At 35.5% G+C, this 17,853-nt stretch overlaps 1 pseudogene; it reads left to right on the forward strand.

The window, feature by feature from the left end:
- LOC131639805 (uncharacterized) overlaps nt 1–17,853 on the forward strand; it is a 31,776-nt pseudogene continuing 13,923 nt past the window's right edge.

Genomic DNA, 17,853 nt, shown 5'->3' on the forward strand with positions numbered 1-17,853 from the left:
AGTTAAATCCTTGATAAATAGTCGTAGGCTAGCACTACCAAGCGTTCGGCTCCGTTTCAGTTGGATAAGAGATTCGCATCCACGTGGACCACAGTACCCTTTCCCGCCGATTCACACAACCATCCCAGCGCCAAACTAAAAAGTCAGTTACTCCATTCTTTCAAACTCACCTTCTCCATCGCAACCCTACCACTACACAATCAATCCATCCATGATACCACAACACCACTTCCCATCACAATGCTCTTGAATAGCACAATTCGCCGCAAAATATTGTCTCTACTTCAGCCATGGCTGCGAGAAGAACCTCAACTCGATCTCAAATTAGGGTTCTTCCACTCTCTCGCCGTCATCACCAATCTTCGCTTCGACGTCTCTGTTCTCAACAAACTCTTCCACTCCCCTCCTTTATTGTTCATCAAAGACCTCACCGTCGAACGCCTCGTCGTTCGATTCTCAACCTGGTCCCCGCCGGCTTTCTATATCGAGATTCACGGTGTTCAAGTCGTGCTATCATTTGAGTAAATAAATCTCTCTATTTATTCTTCTTTTGTATTATGATTTGGATAAGATGAATGTTTACCGTTTACTTAACTGATATACGGTCGTTTGGTTTTGAAGGAATCCGGAAGAGGAAGCATGCGTGAGGCGGTTGCAGATACCATCGAAGTATGATTATTCGGATGATCTTAGAAAGAAACTTTCGGAATTCGATCCCGAGGTAATGAATTTTAGACTCTGAATTTAGTGATTCGTAGTAGTTGCCTTATCTAGTAGGCTGGTACAACGGACACCTTATCTAATAGGCTGGTACAACGGACACCTTATCTAATAGGCTGGTACAACGGACACCCGAACACGAAGAAGAAGAACAAGACACTGGCGACACCAATAATAGTTAAAAAATGAATAAATTAAACAAAATAACTAGTGTGGGTGCTGTCCGACACCAACACCGATAATAGTTAAAAAATAAATAAATTAAACGAAATAACTAGTGTGGATGCTGTCGGACACCGACACGGCCACACACACTTTTTCTGAGGTGTCTGTGCTACATAGACTGACTGGTATTATTAATCATTAAACTGTACACTTGTATGAGAATTATGTGCCTTTAGTCAAATGAATTTGACTCCAAAGCGAGTGTGTTTTTTGTTTTTTAGCTTTACCATGCAGAATCAATTTATTGAATATCATATGATTATGGTCATTGTGATTGATTACTATTAAATTTTGCGTGGGTTTTAGGGTTGTTCGTTTCATCAAATTTTGGAGACAATCTTATTTGCTGTACACGAGAAGAAGAGTTTCACGTCATCTTTTCTGAATTTGATTCTGAAAAACTGTCATCTAGAGGCACATCACATTCATGTGGACATTCAATTCCCCATCTTAAATAACAAGTATGCATGTTTTGGGGAAATAAAGGAGTTCAGTGCAAAATCCAAGTATCTGGATAAAAAATGTCTTCTTAGAAGTTTTGCCAATTCAGTTTTTGTTCCAGTTAAAGAGAGCTCTTTCGTAGTAGATGGGACTGGGTTCAAGGTTGGATTAAATGGAATAGATCATACCGATCGTACTATGCTTTCATCTGATATGAAGAGTTTCATTAAATTCAGAGATCTTAAGCTGGTAGATTGCACACTCTGTTTTCCAGAACTTACTTGTGCATTCTCTCCCGATGACATTCCTTTATGTTTGCTTTTTAACAAACTGCTATCTAACCAGTTCAATCAAGCTAGAAGTGCTAGAGAGTTATGGAAAATAGCTTCCAGCAGAATTGACCGCGTGACCGTAACTCCTAGATTTTCACTGCAAAGATTAGTTGGTGTTATAGGTCAATGGACACTCTATGTCAAAGCTTATGAGAAAATCTTGCTGCTAACTGGATATTCTACTGGAAACATATGGAAAAAGTCATTTTCTAAAATGTCTCGTGATAAACTGAGTTCTGCTAAACACCATTGGGAGTTAATATCTGACATTGAGAAAAAGTTACCTGTTGAAGGTATATCACTTGCAAGGCGAATAGCTCGTCGTAGAGCAGCATTGAAAGTTCCATTTGATTATCATGAGAAAAGTGCAGCCACACGTAATTTCTTCCATCCTCTTCTTTTTATAGTGGTGTTTTTATGGGAAATGATCTCAAAGGTGATCCATTTTCTAGGGAATATATTTATTGGGAAAAAAAAAGTGCAAGCTCCAGAAATTGATGGTTACTGTTTGGGAAGTCTAATCAAAGACCCCTGTCAAAGTAGTTGTTTTGTGCTGAACTTCGGGAAAATCATAGTGACAGTTTCTCAAACCAATGAAATTCACCCATCAGTTGGTGAAAGGTTACAATCACATACTGGGGTTGCATACTTTGATTTTCTTTCAATATGTTTTTGCATAGATTCTTTGTTATTGGTATCTGTAAAAGATATTCTCGAGCAGAGAGTCTTCCTATCATGCGGGCAAATGAAGGCTGAACTTGCACCTTCGACAATGTCAGCAGAAGAAATTACATTGAATATGCTTAGTAACACTGAAGGAAAGGGAAAAGAAGGTAGTCATGATATGAAATCACTCATGTGGATTGAACCTGCCAAAAGGTTTCCACTTTCAGAAACTAACACCGTGCAAGCTGAAGATTCTTTTGATTCTCATATTGAAAGCTTTATGGGAAAATTGTCAGTGAGTTGGAAAGAGATTTGCAGTAATTTTAATGAAAGTGAGATTCAATATTCTCAAAATCCATGCCTGCTCTGTAAGATTGAGACATCTTCCTCATATTCAGACCATAAGAATCCAGATTATGGGTTTTGCGAATGTGGTTTATTGGTAGGGAAGTTAAATTTGATTTTTAATCGTTCTTCAATATCATCCCTGTCTCTAATTCTTAGTCAAATGCAACATGCTGTTTACTGGGAGGAAGGGAAGGAAGTTTCCACTGTTTCAAATTTGTTGGATAAAACAGAAAATGATTGGGTTAAAAAGTATGAATATTTTTCCAAAAAAATGATTTTGGCCATGCTTCAAAAGCTTCCCGAGAGAGACATTCATTTTGGAGTGTTTGTTGACGGTCCTTCTGTGAGATTTTCACACAGATTGGAGGCCAATATCAGTGGTCAAGGCACTAATTACACCAGCAGTCAGGATGATTTTGACCTCATTCTTGATTTCCATGAGATTGAAGTTGTTGCTGGATCACCACCATCTTTAGCTGGTATGACCTTATTGACTGGTCAATCAGGACTTGTTGATACGAAAACAGAGTGTATTACATTGGAACCTCGGGTGATAGAAATTCCAAAACCCAACAATGATAAGTATGCATCCGTAGGAAATATTTCAATTGGCTTTTACGTTCATCTGAATGGCTTAAATGCTTTTTTGGAGAAGTCAACAAATGACCATCAAATTCAACTTTTAATATTGAAGCCAATCACCGTTCAGATGTTATGCATAAGGTAGGATGTTGACTAAAGGTTGATACTTAGCTTTCATTGAAAGTATTTTAGGCTTCTTTAAACTAACTTCTGATTGATCTAACTTAGGCTCTTCCATTCGGAGGTATGCTAGCTATGCCTCCCCCACACCCCCTACAAAAGTTTCTCCTTGATGAAATACAGGAAAAAGTGTATAAGAGTGTCATAGAATAACACTCCTTTGTCCTTTATACCCATAGTTGAAAAATGTGTGTCATTTCATAAGCTTTTGCGTTGCTTTGATTGGAATTGTGATTTTTTATGGTTAGTTTGAAATTGCAGGGATTGTATTTATTCCTTGAGTACAAAAATTACTGCCTTTTCAGCTGCTTTGGATATAACTGCTGGAGGATTCACTGTTTTGTCATTTTTGGATGAGGTGTATATGATCTATAAGGTAATTTTTTTCTTCCTTGACAAGCCAATTGGTATTTTATTTTACCCCTTAGTTATGTCAAATATAGTTATTGTTTTCTCATATGGTATCTAAGAATAAATGTAATATTTAGGTATCCCTGTTGCATACACCACTGCTTATTTATCAAGTAATAATGCATTGTAAAACTCAGTTTTTTCTTAGCTTCCACTCTAATTGACTTAGCTCGTAGGTAGTTTTTAAGATTGCCTTAGTAATCTGCATTGGGCTTCTAGTGCAGCTCAATTTTACAGAGAAACGGTATCTTATAATCTCTCTCTCTCTCTCTCTCTCTCTCTCTCTCTCTCTCTCTCTCTCTCTCTCTCTCTCTCTCTCTCTCTCTCTCTCTCTCTCTCTCTCTCTCTCTCTCTCTCTCTCTCTCATATTTGCCTGCTACTACCTTAGGATTTGTTGATGATTCCAAAATCCATGTTAAAGAAAGTGGGTGTACTATCCCAGTATCTACCAGCACTGTCCCCTTTTTATCTTCATTGTCGGTATAGACATCCATCTTTAGGAGTTCTTAAAAGATTATGTCTTTAGTTAGAGTCATTGTCAAGTCTGTCTTGTGAGTCTTGTCTGTTTGCTAAACATCATTGTAGTGTTTATTTATCTCGTCTAAATAAAATGGCACAAACTTTGTTTGACATTATTCATTCTAATGTTTGGGGGTCCTTGTCTGGTAACCTTTATTAGAGATATGCTAGGACATGCTTAGCCTTAGTTTGTTATAACTGTAAAGACTATGAGAACCAACTTGTGATGATGAGGAATCAGCACTAGAACTTGTGATGGTGAGGAGTTCCTTTACCTCACATTTTCAACCCCACACATACCTCACACTCAATAATCTGCTTCTAGTGCCATCCATAACCCAAAATCTGATGAGTGCTAGTCAGTTTTCTAGAGATATGAGTTATTTACTATATTTTGTAACTTTTGTACTGTAAAAGTAAGAAACAAAATGTGGTAGCAAGATCAAGTGCAAAAGGAGAGTACAGGGCTATGACTCAAACTAGTGAATTAATATGGGTAAGATAAATCTTGGATGAGATGACATTTGCGAATGATTGTCCTATGAAATTGTGGCATGATAGCGAGTCTCCATATATATTACATCAAATCCATAATTATGAAAGAATAAAACACATTAAGGTAGATTGTCACTATAAAAACTGTCACTTTATCAAAGAGAAGGTTCAAGAAAATCTCATATCTACTTCCTATGTTTGGACATGAAATCAACTAGCAAATTTGTTTACGAAGGCATTGAATAAGGTGCGTAGTGATTTCATTTGTAACAAGCTAGACATGATTAATATATATCCTCCAGATTGAGGGGGAATATTAAGTGTCATATCATAATAATATATTACTTGGACTTAGTATTAAGTAAATGGGCTTGGTCATTTGTTATGTATTGCCCTTTTAACCTATTAATATAAATATGAGGGTCATTACACATTGTAGTGTATCTTATTGGTTATTCATATTACTTTTCTCTTTCTATAACCTTGATGTTGTTTTAGTTGGTCTAGCTCATAAGTTTCAATTTTATTATTACTTAGTCACTATAAGGGTCCGTTTGGTTGGGGGCTTTTGGAGGGGAAAGAAGGGGAAGAGAGGGAATATTTTAACTTAAGTATGTTTGGTTCAATTTTTTATGAGGGGAGGAGAGGAGATTGAAAGTAATCAGATTACCTCCTGGAATAGTTTTTTGTTCCCCCAAATCGGAGGGATTTGGAGGGGAGGGGAGGAGAGAGAGAGAGGAGTTATGATAAAATTTATTTTTACGGCAACTCCATTATTTTTATTTATATGCTGACTCAACTTTCTTTATTTTTTCACGTGTTTTATTTTTGTTCATTTTCATTTATTATTTTGTTTTTTAAGTTGTTGTGTTGTATTACATATCTATATATAATTGTAGTATATGAACTATATATATTATTTAGAATTTAATTTATAAATATTATATAGGATTAGATGGATCATCAAAATGATAAAATGATTCATCTGATAATGGATCATATAATTATTGTACGAAATTTATCAATACTTTATTTACGTTTTAATATATTTTAGAGTATTTGAAATAATAAATATTGTGTTTTATCATCTATGTTGTTATGAATTGACAATATATATATATATATATATATATATATATATATATATATATATATATATATATATATATATATATATATATATATATATATATTGTGAATATCACTTTGTTTTTATTTTATTTAGCATAAGTGTTATAATATTTTAAGGGTTAAAAGGTAAGTTAGTTTTAAAATCCTTCCCCTCCCCTTGTAAACCAAACATATTTTTGATTAAAAATTCTCCCTTCCCTCTCCCTCTTTTGAACAAAACATACATTTAATTAAAACACCTCCCTTCCATTCCCCTCCCCTTTATTAAAATCTCTCCCCTCCCCTCGGTTGAATCAAACGAACCCTAAAAGCGAGTCTTCACAAATAAAAAAAAGTTTAAGCACAACTTGAGAGATATATGAATGATTTGTTGCAACAATATGCTGCAGAAAACGCCAGGCCTTCATTCTTTTGCAAATAACTCTGCACAATCTGCACCCCCTCATGCAACTTATCACGACCTCAATCCCTTGGACCGCAACAACAATTTCAGACTCAGTTTCATCAGTGTTAAGGGGAAAGAAATTGGGAGAAAATGTAATCCATCTTTATTCTTTCATATATCTGAAGAATATTGTTACAAAAACGATAAGATTCAACTGAATCCAAGACTTTATACGAGTCCTTACTTATCTCACACCCAAGCGTTCCTAATCCTACACTTAGCTCTAACTGACTTAGAGTTAATTATGCTGATGCGGCAGCTGGCATTTTGCCATGTGCTGAAAACTAACAAACATGTGCTTCATTGTTTACACAAGGGGGAGAAAACTACTAGAACCTTCTTAAAACATCTTATCTCAGAATCAATTTCCACAAAATATTGGCATACGTATTTTAATGGTAATTTTTTCTTCTGGAGTTCACAAAAGCGGTGGCAGAAATGGATTTGGTGGAAAAGGAGGCACAAGCTATGTTCAATGCCAAGTTGTAACAAGCTTGGACATGATTCTTCTACATGTTAATTTTATTTCCCCCCTGCGTGTGCAAGAGCTTGTCTCATAAATGCACTTCTGTTAGTTTATGTTGTATGTTACCAGGTCATGACTAAACAAACTTTTTCCTTGATGACAGGCAATTGCAAAATTTTCTTCTGTGGTTTCCTATCTGTTTAGAAGCTTTGAAGACGTTGATTGCGCACATCCTGAAATCATGAAATGGGAGGCATTTTTTGCAGTACCTGATAGCAATGGGGCAATTATACCGGGAGGTATACAAACAAATGACATATTCCCGTTTTTTATTGATGGGACCTGCAGATTCAATTCAGTGGATGTTATTCTTCACAATTCTAGGACAAATGATAATCTAGAGCATAATACCAGAAAGTTTGACATTTTAACTGGTAACAGAAAGGCTATGAAAACGTTACCTGACTGTGGAATATGGATTTCTATTCAACAGGCAATTACGGTAATATCTTGTGAAGAAGCGAAAATGGATTTTCTTATCGATTTATCTGGAATCATGTCTTCTGTTTTTGAATACCAGAACTCAATTGGAAACAATCATGAAAATATTGTACTTCAAAGTTTGTTATTGCAATCTGTTAATTGTTTGCACGAAGTCTCTCTTTCTGGTGGCAGATTTACTTTATGCTTGGGTCTTGTTCAAAATACTCCATCTTCAGGAAATGGGATCAAAACATTTGGTAGTTCTGAAGGTAGTACATCTCACTTGGTACAGGAAACCAATTTGTCTGTCTTTGAAAGGTCTAGTAACCAATCTCCCCTCATTGTTAAAAAAATGGTGCCTCCTACAAATATTAGCATGCAAGATTCAGCAAGTCACTGGTTAGTAATGAATGTTGCAGTATGCAATATTTTCATCGGAAGATGCTCGATGAAAAGTGATCTACTTCGAGCACATAAAGTGAATAAGCTTCTGTCTTTGATTTCTATTGGTGGAGACTTTAATATGATATTCTGGGAGATTCAGGTAATAATTTGAGAAGCCAGTGAGGACATGATAATCTCAGACATGTTTCCGCATCTTTGTTTTGAGCCTTTTGTCACAGATTGAATCTCAAAGATTTTTTCTGTTATTCAGGTTTTAAAATTTATCTTATTCTACTGAATTACTAATATTGCTGGGCAGGGTGGAGTCATTGTTCTTGAAACATCATCTTTGCCAATGGCCATTGATAACTATTCTTTATATCTTCATTATATCGGCAATCTCACTTCTGTTGCACAGCAACATGATAAAAGCATCAATTTGACAGAAGATGGCAGGGAGAGATGTAATATTGATATTGATCAACGGACTGTTGGTACATCTCAACAGGCTGAAAGTGGATTGCCAGATGCATTTGACATATCTTTGTCTCACTTTTCTCTCGTTTTAGCACTTGAAAACGAATCTGGTAATTAACTATTTTCTAATTTTGAAGTGTAACTTGGAATATTTTTTATTAAATATGTAACTCACTACTGTAGGTGGTATCCAAGAAATTGTACTGGAGGTTGACATCCGTCTAACATTTGAATTGAGAACTACTGGGATGAAGTTGACAATTGAGCTTTCTCGTTTATTAATCCTCTCACAAGTTATCCATGAGAGAGTGGAAAAAGAAATGATAATTCCTCATTTTTCTTCTGTGACATCAAAAGGTTTGTCATCTCACCTTGCATCAGCAGATCCTTTTTCAGGATTTCAAAACTTCGGTGAATTGAGCTCAAATAGTGATGCAAGTTCTTCAAAAGACCCTACTCCAGTTCAATTAAGTCATCAGAACCAAATTTTAAAAAATTTAAGAGCTTCCATATCATTAGAGAAGCCGGATAATGAATCTTTGCATTTTTTCGGGTATTGGTTTGGTAATGGTTGTCTGTCAGGTTTCGATATGACTCTTTCTGTATATGAAATCCAGGTGAGATTTCTTACTATTATAGATTTCTTGTAATGCTTAGTTATTATTTGTCCCTGCTGCTGCTCTCTCTAATAATTTAGAATCAAATTTGGCTGTCTTGCATTATTAAATTTTCTTTTGTTGCGTGTACTGCTATGCTACATTTTGTTGAAGTTATAGATTTTAGATAAATTGAGAAGAAATATGATTATAGTGTAACATGGTATAATAAACTTGATAGTTAATTGAAACAATATGACTATAATTAGAGAGTTTAGGAAACAATTCATAAAATAACTTAGGTAATATGTAAACCAATCCTAGGAGATAATCTAAGGTACTCTAACATTATAAACTGGTCTTAGGAGTTATAAACTAAGATACTCTTAACGTAATATCAAAATATTTTAAAACATTTTATCATTTTCTAACACATTTGTTCTGACTTTTTATTTCATTTTGCCAATATGCTAGACGATTTTGTCAATGGCCTCCTCATTTTCTGGGATATCCAGCCACAACACAACAGAAGCATCGGAGAAAAATCATTGGTCTAGTAGCCAAGTTGAGAATAGTTTTGAAGCAATCGTTCCTGATGGTACTCAGACTAAAAGCTCAATTACATTTGGTTATAACCTTTTGGGAAATTACTGTTTTAATTAGCAGCGATCTTGTGTAGGTGCAATTGTTGCTATTCAAGATGTAAACCAACATATGTATTTTACAGTTGACGGTGAAGAAAATTCATTCAGTATAGGTGGTGCCATTCATTACTCTCTTGCAGGAGAAAGGGCTCTTTTCAGGGTATGAAAGTAGTGTAGCATTATATCTTCCTGTTAATTGCTGCAAATTTGGCAGGTCTGCTGATTCTTGATGTTCTCATCAAGCTCTTGATTATCTGATTTTATAAAAACAGTATAATTGTTTAGGGCCTTAGCAGGGCACTGGGCTTTATAACTCTACATTGCTATTATATTTCATTTGGCACAATCAAATATATAGTGCTGCTTGTATTTGGCAGGGGTTAATGTACAAGATGTTGTTGATATGATGTGAAATTTGTGTTATATGACTTCATCTAGTTTGATTGAGTAGATGGTGTGCCAAAAGATAAGTGGTTGGCTCTTTCCCTGCTTTGTTCTTGAGCTAAGATTTCCATCATCTTAATTCTATCTGATGGAAATACTGGTGGTTTTTAGTTTATGATTTGCTAGTTGTCATATTAATTATGCTTAATTTGCATTACCTGTAAATGATTTCCATTTCTTATAAAGACAAACAAGGTGTGCTATGTCTAAACAAAAACATTGCACAAAAATACAATTTCTACATGGTATCAGTCTATCAGAGTAAGTTCTGTGACCTGTCTCTGTGCTTCACTGCTGCTGCCGTCAGCACCACCTTTCAGTTTTTTCAATTTTTTTGCCACATATAGCTGTCCTTCACCGTCTACTCTGACGGGCCTTTCAAGCAACCGACCACACCACTATGACCGCCTCTTCAAGACCATCCTACCCCCAAGAGATCGCCGTCGCCAGCCATCTCAAGCCCGCATTATGGCCGATCTTCAGACCATCACCACCACGTGCATCGTCCTTTCAGGTGTCGCCTTGGCCCACTGGTTTCAGATCCGGTCTTGGTGTTTGGTTTTGGTGCACAAACACAGAGATCTGGTCTTGATATTTTTGGTTTTGTTTGATTTTCATGCCTTCTTTTCTCATTCGTGGATTTTATTGTGGTGACTTCTCTTCCCACCGATGATCATTCCGGAGGTGTCTCTCTTCCCACATATAGGTAATATTATTGGTGCCTTTTCTTCCAACCAATGATCAACCCGGTGTGACTCTTTTCCCACAAATGGATCATAAATGGCGTCTTCTCTTCTCGTCAATGATGATCAACCTGGTGGTGACTTATGTTGGTTATGCCTCACACAAGCCTAACAATTATCAGACTTAGTTTCAAGTTTTGTGACGAATTGTTTTGTTGTCACAAGCTTAAAGAGAGTATGATTTGCTAGTTGTCATACCAATTATTCTTATTTTGCATTAATTGTAAATGTTTTCTATTTCTGTTATGATACAAACAAGGTGTGCTCTGTCTAGAAACAAGCATTACGCAAAAATACAATTTCTACATAGTTTTTATGATGTCATAATGTGTATCTCGCAAATGTAACAACAAAGGCATTTCTGCAGGTCAAACACTGCTTCCAAAAGGGATGGACGTCTACCGTTTTATGGTTTTCCCTTGTATCATTGTTTGCTAAGAATGATATGGGTGTACCATTGAGATTGAATTATCGACCAGGATCATGTTTTGTTGACATCTCATGTACTAATGATGGAGGATGTGCACTCTGGAGAGTTTATCCTCCCGAGGCTGAAAGTTATGAAGGAGTAGCCGACTTGGAGGCTTTCAATCAATCGGAGAAGAGAGCTTTCTACCTTGAGAACAAAATGAATAGCTCTGCTATTGCTTTCGTTGATGGTACTCTGGAGTTTGTCAAGAAGCCTGGGAGTCCAATCAAGTTCAAAGTTTTCAATGATCTTTCTGTTACTTATGATGTTTCCATGACTGCTAGCTATCCTAGAAGGGCTATGCAAACATGTTTGCCGACTGATGAAGAAAGTACATCTTCACGGGGTGGAAAACTTCCTTGTATTGATATTAAAATTGAAAAAATTTCCTTGAATATTGTTCACGAACTTTCTGATACCGAAGATCTCTTCCCTCTCATTTGCTTATCCCTCAACGATACACAACTTACTGTACAGATATTGGCAACAAAATCTAGGGTCATAAGCACTTCAAGTGCATCAATAAATTATTTTGATGCTCAAAGAAACTTATGGTTATTCTACATTCCCATTTAAATTATAAACTTCCTTTTTACCATTCACGTTTTATTTGAACTACATTCATAATATTTGATTTTTTGAATTTCAGGGGAGAAGTTCTCCATCCCGTTGAAATTAGCATTTTTTACCGATCTAATGTTCAGGCCCAGCTTTCAGAATATGCATCTCGTGCAGTGCCTACTAATTTCTTCTGCAGAATAAAAGAGGTTTCTAGAGTTACATCTGATTTTATGTATCTCTTATTTATTTAAACAACTATATTGCTATTTTCTGAAATTTCTGGATCATCTGGGCAGTTGGACATATCACTGAATGAAAATTCGTTGGACGTGCTTCTCTTCATGATTGGGGAATTGAAATTATCCGGTCCTTATTCACTACAGAATTCTGTGATTCTGGCTAATTTCTGCAAGGTTGTTGATCTAGTGCATCTATATATTATTATTCTCACCATTAGAAAGAAACAAGAAGACTTGATGTTTGCTCAACCACATTTTTGTTTTAGCTTCTCTTTGGTCTGTAGTTTCTCTGCTTAATGCCTAGAAAGTTATATTTTTGAGCACCACTGAATTAATGGTATAATTGGTTCCATTGGATCAACTAATTATGCTACTTGGCAGGTGGAGAATCAGTCAGGGTTGAATCTTCTTTTTCACTTTGATCAGCAACGAGTAACAATTCCCAGAAAACAGTCTGCCTCCATTTTATTAAGGTTTGCAGTTGTTATTCATGGCCATGTATATGACACATAATTGAATATTAGATAAATTTATTTTTGGTCCTTGATCATATATCATAGATAGAGGGTAGACTTTTTTAATGAAAAATATTTCACAATCATTTGGTTGTAAATTTGAGTGTTTGATCCAAGATCTTAACTTTTACTTCATCTAGGTTGATATTTTATTTGATGGTAGGTTTTGATAAACTTGCGTCATATTTTGTATTTGACTAATGTTATGAGAACTGAGGTGGTTTTCAAAGGATCTCATATTTCCTTTCACTTTTGTCCCCCCTCTTCTAGTTTGAGCCCCAATCCTCTAATTGAGTTACTGCTCATATTTTAATGGCTAATGTTGAATACCTTTTTTTTTTCTTCTGATTTTTAATTTGTGCCTGTCATGTGACAGGAGGCTCTGTGATTTCAAAGTTCAAGATTTAGAAACTGCAATATCTGTTTCTATCCAACTTGCTGATGGTGGTTCCTTTGCAACTTCTCCTATTCGTCTCTTACTTCCACAAACACAGACTCTTGCTTGGAAAGCCCAAATTATGTCAAGAGAAGGTCTTAACTACTTTCTTTCCATGCATTATTTGTTTTTTTTGTCCATTGGCCAGTGCAACCTGAAATTCACTAAATGCTCTATATTTTAAGTATTTAAAGATAGTTTGTTACTATGGGCTCCTTGTCGGAATTAATTTTATTTTTCTCTTTTCCTCCTTCCTGATGTTGTTTCTAGCCTCCAAGGTATATAAATGAATTGCATTTCTTAAGTAGTACATTACCTTCAGGGAAGTCTCGGTATTGATATTTGATACTGTATCTTGAACCATATATGTCACATTCAATAGAAGGGTGTTTATTTGATCTTGAAGAAGAATGATCGGTAAAAACGATATTTCATATTCATCTAATACTATGCAGTTTCTTAACCATGTCATGAGAAACTGAGTGGTTGAAGTTGTTGGATGCTCTTTATATTTGGGTCGCCATCTTGGGATTTCGCAATTATGAAGGCTGTCCTTATCATATTCATTATTCATTTAACAGGTTCAAGAACATTCCCTGGACCAATGCTCGTGGTTAACATTTCTAGAGATTCAGAGGTATCTGCAAATAATTCTTTTCCATTTAGCACATATTTTTTGCAAATTTGAAATTGGGTTAATAAAGGAGTATACACAATTAAAGAATTAAATACTGTAAGAAATAAAGAATTATGATAAGTAATCATATATAATGTTATAAACTAATGAAAGTAAAAATAATTATACATGCCTTTGTTTGAGTGTTAGTGTAATTTAAGTCAGAGATAGATTTCCTCATCCCCATGTGTAAGCCATGTTTTTTCTTCTTCTTTTTGTTTAAATCAGGCTGGCCTGTCATTTGTGGTTTCTCCGTTGATTAAAATACATAATGAAACTGGATTTGCAATGGAACTTCAATTCCAGCGACCTGCTCCAATGGAAGATGAGTTTGCATCTGTGTTGTTAAAACCAGGAGATTGTATAGATGATTCTATGGCTATATTTGATGCAATAAACTTCTCTGGGGGAGTAAAGAGGGCTCTAATGTCCTTAAGTGTTGGTATACACTTTCATCTGCTTACCCTTTTATATATTGCTATTCCTTTTCATTTCACACTATTTTCTCTATTCACTACTATTCACGTGTGAACCTTTGATAGGTTTAGAAATTATATTGTTTCATATTATTGGGAAAAACCACCCAAGTCCCACATTAGTTAAAGATCGAGCCTACAAATGGTTTATGTAGAGTGACATCTCTCACCGTACAAGACTGTTTTATAGGGATGAGTTAGGTCAAACTCTGATTCTTCTATGGTATGAAGAGTCTAACAATTCGGGCCACCCACCATTTATATATGCACACCAAGACCAATAGTGCTGGGTATAAGAGGCTGTATGGAAAAACCAAGTCACATATATCGACAATTCGAGTTATCCATCGTTTATATACACGCACCAAGCCAATAGTGCTGGGCGTGAGGGGGCGTATTGGGAAAAATCCAAGTCCCACCCGCATTGGCTAAAGATAGAGCCTACGAAGAGTTTTATATAAGAGGACACTCTTCATCTTACAAGTTGGTTTTGTAGGGATAAATTAGACCAAACTCTAATTCTATTACATATCATTGTGGTTTCCTTCGTGAAAGATGAATGATTTCTGTCCTTATTAATAACACCGCAGATTTTCATCTTTGCCATTCTAATTACTTAAATACTATTTCAGTGTTATTCCTGGTTTCCATACATGCTGTTAAGATATGTATAGATTTAAGTTATACTCCGTTGAGAAAATCTCTATTCTGATGAGAAAATCGTTATTAGATTAGTTTTATTAATTTATTCATCCCTATATTCAAGATATTTGATTATTGATTTAAACGTTTTCTTTAGTTATAAATAACAAAAAGCTGAGAGTATTTCTCTAAAGCAATTCCAATCATCTTTTTTAATGTTATTCCTGGTTTCTATACATGTAATTTTACTATAATTTAGAATGATGCCTAAGATTAAGTTTCTTTCTAACTAGCTAGATATTACAGAAATGATGCTAGGGACATTATTAGGAACCAGAGAATTGAAATGGAAGACAGAAAAAAGAATCGTAAGATTTGGAAGTCTAATTGAATGCTGAAATGAACACGGGGATTAGAATGACCCTCTCCATCCTTGTCTCCTATTTTAGTGATGTAAGAGTCGGTCCAATGCTTCGGCCGATTGGGTGGCAGTATCCATTCCCATACCCATAGTTGAGAAAATATCCGTACTCAGATCTGTATCTGCGCCGGTAACAACTTCAGTACCCGAGCGAACCCACTTAGGTGGGTACCCATGCCCATACTTGTTACTCACACTTTTTGTACAATAAATCAATAAATAACAGAATGTCAACCATTGATACTGAATTAAAAAGTCATTAAAATTGAAGAAAAAAATATTAAAGACTAAATTATTTTACTATCTCAATATTCAAAACAACAAACATCCATAATACCCCAAATATGCCAAGCTCAAATTAGGAAGTATATAAACACAATCAGTATATTAAGAAAAGCAACAAATATGATCTGTCTGTAAACATGATCAATACAAAGTTATATGTGCAAAATATTTCTTAATCAATAATAATCAATGTACAAGTGCGCTAATCTATATTTAATTATAAGCCAAGTACTAATCGCACAGGCTTGTGAAAACTAATACGAAATAAGGCTTACTAATTACTATAGTTATTTGCAACAATGTTTCCAAGCAACAATGTTTCCACACAAGAATGTGCAATAGCCTGAGGTGGATATTCTGCCACTCGCTGAACTTGCATAGTCTGCATCAGTATAAGCTTCCATACTCAAACTCACACCAGCCTTCTCTTAGGAGTGACTGAGATACTGTAGAACACAATCTACAACCCATAAGTGTCTGAGATACTGCAGAACACGATCTACAACCCAAAAGTGTCTGGCTCTTGGATCATGCATGAACTGATTTTCAATGCTAAAAACATATGCCAAGTCCGCTCTTGTGTGGGCTAAGTAGATCAACTTACCTTCTAGTCTCCGATATTGAACTTTGTCAACCTTAGCACTTGTCATCGGCGCTCATTATGTGATTTTTCTTAATAGGGACACTTCCAGATTTGCATCCAAGTTTGTCTCTCATGCAAAAGATCAAGCACATACTTATACTTCCTCTGAGATATAAAATGTCTTGTTTTGAGTATCTTCTTTGGTACACCAATGTTGGGTCACTGGTCTTTGTCTTTACTGCTTCTGATACAGGTGCCAATGTCTTGTTTTGAGTATCTTCTTTGGTACACCAATGTTGGCTCACAGGCCTTTGTCCTCACTACTTCTGATACGGGTGCTGAATGTACTAGAGGCCAAAGGAGGGACATTAACAAAAATAGGAGATTTAGAGGGTAAAGGGGGAACTTGAGCAGGAACAAGTGACTCAGATGTAGAAACAGGTGACTCTGGAACAAGAGGAACAAAAGCAACAGCAGATGATTTCTGGAAGACAAGGACCAAGCTTGAGAAACCGACCTCAATCTTCATCTTCAAACCAAAATCCATTCAAACCCCACAAACCAAGACCCCATTAATATCACTTTTAAACAATAAAAACTAAGCCCACCACAACCTGAATTTAAAAAAAATATACAGCCTATTTTTCTCTATAATATTGTTAAATCCGAATATTACTTTGTGATAATGAATATACAAGCACTAATCTCTTTAAATAGAGTATTCTGACCTAATGGGCCTTACTAAAGGTCCAAACATAAATTACTAATAATACTAAAAATAACAGTAGTAAAATTAATTATTTACAACAAATATATTTCATTCTGTTTTGTTTTTCGAAGACTTTGTTGAATCAATTGACCTTTATACCCAGTTAATTTGATTTAATGTTTTGGAAGACTTTGTTGAATCAATTGACCTTTATACCGAGTTAATTTGATTTATGGTTAATTTTCAGGTAACTTCTTATTTGCATGTAGACCTAAAATGACTGAGGAATTTAGTAACTCTGAAACATCTCTTTCGCCGGAATGGTCGGATTATATTAAAGGTGGGAAAGCTGTCCGTCTAACTGGAGTATTTGAAAAATTAAACTACAAAGTTCGCAAGGCGTTATTTGTAAAATCTGTTAAATGTTCCTTTAGCACTGTGCATTGCAAACTCATGTCTGAGGGTTTATGCGTGTCCGATATGCATTTTCTCATTCAGACAATTGCTAAAGATATTCCTGTTGCACAACCTGAAAAGTCTGCTGCTGTGTTGAAAAATGGGAATTCAAAAGTTTCATTGCTGGAGCAGAAAGAAATACATATTCTTCCTACTGTACGGTTGACAAACTTATTGCACTCTGACATAGACGTCCTTTTAAGTGAAACAGGTAAAGAAATGCATGTTTTGGCTAATATATATTTTTTACACTACATTAACTTTTAATTTTGATTTCGGTTAAGATCAGCTGAATCTGGTTGGATATGTTTAATTTTGATTTCGGTTAAGATCAGCTGAATCTGGTTGGATATGAGAAAATTGGGAAGCAGGCAAGGATATCATGTGGTTCAACAGCTGATTTTTATGCCAATCCAGCAGTTATCTATTTCACGGTTACTTTAACTTCTTCTAATTCAAGTTGCAAGCCCGTAAATAGTAAGGATTGTGTTAAGAAGTTACTGAAGCAGAACAATGAAATCCAACATCTTGATATAAATTTGGACTTCGATGGAGGAAAATTTTCCGCAACCTTGAGATTGTACCGAGGAAACAGGGGCATGCTGGAGGTTATTATGTCTGCCTTTGTTTTCATTGAGTAGAGCTGACATCTA

This window comes from Vicia villosa, linkage group LG1 (genome assembly GCF_029867415.1).
Source record: "Vicia villosa cultivar HV-30 ecotype Madison, WI linkage group LG1, Vvil1.0, whole genome shotgun sequence".
NCBI classification, from domain to species: Eukaryota; Viridiplantae; Streptophyta; class Magnoliopsida; order Fabales; family Fabaceae; genus Vicia; species Vicia villosa.